We start from the raw sequence: 3,855 nt of genomic DNA, 5'->3' as shown, positions 1-3,855 counted from the left end.
CAGGAGATCTGGTGTCTGGTGATGTCCTGTTCCTCATAAGGCACCTTCTTGCTGTCATTTCCCATGGAGAGGAGAGAGTGGAGTAATGCCTTTGCTTTCACACATGATGGAAAAGGAAAAATGCTATGTCCTCATATAGTGAGTGAGAACGGAAGAGTCCTAGATATTCTTGTCAAGAATTTCTATAAGCATACTAATCCAATCATGAGAACAGAGCTTATTCACATCCAAACTGAGACTTGTTCCCCTCCTAAAGGCCCTATGTCTGAATGTGACCACACTGGATCTTAGATTCCAACCTAATGAATTTTGAGTGGACATATACATTTGAACTCTAGCACACAGTTACTAAGATCTTTGCTTTCAGTGTTTTATTAGAAGTGTCAAGGATGATATTTTGTGCGTCTGTATTGTGAGATCATAACATGGCCTACCATGCTCTTTTTTACTACTGAAGTAGACTCTTTAGTGTTTTCAAAGTGATCACTTTAAGAGTCCATTCCAGAGACTCTAGAATCAAACCAGAAAACTCATCCTTAAAATGCTGTTTCTTTAGAATTGAGTACCAAATTCTGGTTTAGGCAGGGATCTCCAGGCAATCAGAATAATAGAAGGAATAGCACAATTCCAGACAATCACAACAAATTGAAAAGAAATTATGCATGCACACACACATTATAGGGAATAGGCTTAAGGAATTATAGGGGTGGATACGTACAAATTTGCAGATGGGCCAGCATGTTCAAAACCCAAGGGAGTGCTAGAGACCTCATCTGGATTATGACAAAGAATTTCCCAGAGTATACAAATACTTTGCTCCTCTACAGCTGCATCTTCTGAAGTTTTTGTCACAAATTACATCTTTCTGTATTTTGTGCCCATAAACCTAGAGATAAAATTAATATTTTATGCATTATGAAAACCATGTGGTGAAAGCACCGGGGTTATGAAAAATTCAATAATGCTTGCTTTTAAATTTATTTTTGTAGTTACTTTCATGACCTTTCCATATTGTTTCCTTTTTTAAATAATTTATTTTATTTGACTATACTTTTATTTTTATTTGAAAAATAATTGTAGGCTCTACAATGTAGTCCTCAAGCTAACCAGCTTGATCTCCACAGATAGTTTAATTGCTTCTTTGCTGGGAAAGTCAGACCAGGAACTGTAGATAGTCTCATGAGGACAATCTGCAGAGGTCTCAAGTCTATATAATTCTCTACAGATCTTCAAGTGTTAGCCCTTGAAATCCCAGTACAACTCAAAATGACCTATTTTAGAATGAACTCACTAGAGGCCATGTTTCATTGGACATCATCTATTCATCTGCATGATGATCATTGTTAGCACATACGGGCCTTCAGATCTGAGGCTGTGCTCTGAACCTTCAGCTGTGGCCAGGCAAACACTCAAAGATAATAATCACATTGATACACTTTCAAATGATAACCTCTACATATGATGTTTCATAGGCTTCCTTTACTTGTTGGTTATAGACTCAATTCTGAGAATTATATGTAAGAAGTAATTTATCATGTTTATTGAAGGAGGAGGTAAAATGATTCTTCCAAGGCCACAGAAATAATTCATCAAAGATTCGGAATATGACCCATGCTAATGTTCTTTATTTTATTTGTTCAAGTCTTAAAGGGAAACTTGTGATCACTACCAGAACCAGAGCTCCTCTAATAATCTTATGCATATTCCATGACTGATTATGATTTCAGAATCCCTATTCTGGATTGATTGTTCTTTCTCTTCGGGAAACTGGTAAGTTTTATATCCCACAAACATTTTCATGAGAAGTGTAATGTGTGCAAAAGAAAGAGGGCAGTTATACCTACTATGAGTTATTTTAAAAAGAGAAATAGATAATTTCAGTATGTTTCTAAACATAGTGAGATGACTTTGGGGTATAAATGAGAAATTTTTCATAGAAGGTAATTTGGAGACACTGATGAAAATTTCTACTTATATGTCCAAAAATCTGAAGGAAAAAAAAGACTCATGATTCTGTGCTTGATGAAATAATAATTTCATTTTGTTCACTATATATTTGCTTCTCACTGGAGTTAAACAAACAAGACAAATACCAGAAGGATGAAATGATCCTGATTTAAGCTACAAAAGGGTTCTAAGTGAATCACCAGGCTCTGAACTGCATTGTAATCTTTTCCCCATAATCTCATGTTTGCTATTGCTAGCCCCTCTACACATGTGGACAGCAATGTGGATAAGAGCATGGAATTTTGGTTAGGTTGAAGTTGATTTTAACTCTTGAATCTGGAGTCTTTTTCCCACTACATTGTGTAATTTTAAAGTGCTGCGTAACTTTTCAAACCCTCAATTCCTTAAAGATGATGTAAGAATAATAATTCTACTTTCCTCTCCTCCCCTCCCCAAACACATACATATAGAGTCCTTTTCACTGGTTGTAGAACAGAGTATATGTTAAAGGTGGATCTGAATGTTAAAGGTTGCAACAAATGTGTTCAGGGGCTGACTTGCAACATGAATTTGACAGAGGCTCAGGAGAAAGATTGCAGGGAATAGTAGTTAGTATTGGGTGGATAGTCTTCCAAAAGTTTCAGTTCCAGTAAGAAATATAAAATATGGTTAGTACACAAGAACAGACTCAAAATGTTTTACAATGAGGAATTTGCCACCCAAACAGATCTATGTGCTAAAGACAGTCCATAAACTGGCAACTTGCAATGTTTATCTCTGTGATTTGGCTATGGCATGACAGTAGTGAGAGAAAGAATGTTTTAAAAAATGAATTCTTTTACACTACACTATGGATTTCAAGTAAGAAATTTTTTTTTAAAATGGATCAACTAGAATTGTAAGAGCAGTCGTCACATGCTTGGAGTAAGGACTGACTGAGAAACACAGAGAGCACAGAAAATTTCAGTGGCCCTAGAGAGAGAAGGCATATTTGGAGAAGGAAGCTTCAAGACTCTAAAACACACACTTCAAGACTCTGCATGTCAGCATCTGCCTTGAGGAAACCAACATAAAGACAGTCAACCCACCCTAATAATAATGCTACAGCTATTCCCTTTTGTAAATTATCATATTAGTTTCTCACAAAGATACTCCAAAGTAGATATTACTAATGTCTTCATTTAGCAGATAGAAATATGACATTCAGGGAGGGGAGTTAGATTAGGAGCGATGACTGCTAGAAGGTAAACGGTCACACTGATCTGCGTCTTTTCCATGCACCTAAGCTCTATGCCTGCTACATTTGGTGATGTGCCTTGGCTCAACTGCCTCTGCAGTTGGAATATGCTCCCACCACACCAGGCTAATAGATATATAGAAATGTGCTATGATGACCCAAGAATTAAACTCATCTTCAAATCATCCAAAGTTTATGCTTTCAATCACACCATTGTCAATGAGTATATGTCTTGGTGATAATCAGCTTGAGATTGTTGGAAAAAGTGAAAATGCAGGTCAGAGCTTATTCATTCACTTAGGACTCTTGAAGTTGAATGGATTATCTCAACCTTAGGTTTGTTTGCTTGGTTATTTTTTTTCCTCTGGAGAAAGACAAACATAGTAAACAAATGAAATTACTCAGTTTGCTGTGAAACCCTGAATACTGAGTTCAAACCAAGCAGGCAAGGAGTAATTGTGATATCAGTAAATTCAACTGGCTATTAATTTTTTATAGACCATTAGACTGAGTAACCATTCAACAGGGTTAATGGTTGGCATGAATCCCGAGCAAAGATTGACAAACAATACCTGTGTAAATTTTAATAAAATTCCCAAGCACTAGAATTTAGCAATCAAGCAAGCTACTAATATTGTTGAGAGAATAGTAGATATATATATATATATATA

The sequence above is a fragment of the Marmota marmota genome, unplaced genomic scaffold (assembly GCF_001458135.2).
Source record: "Marmota marmota marmota unplaced genomic scaffold, marMar, whole genome shotgun sequence".
NCBI classification, from domain to species: Eukaryota; Metazoa; Chordata; class Mammalia; order Rodentia; family Sciuridae; genus Marmota; species Marmota marmota.
The sequence above is the reverse complement of the archived record's forward strand: the minus strand, read 5'-3'. Positions refer to the sequence as shown.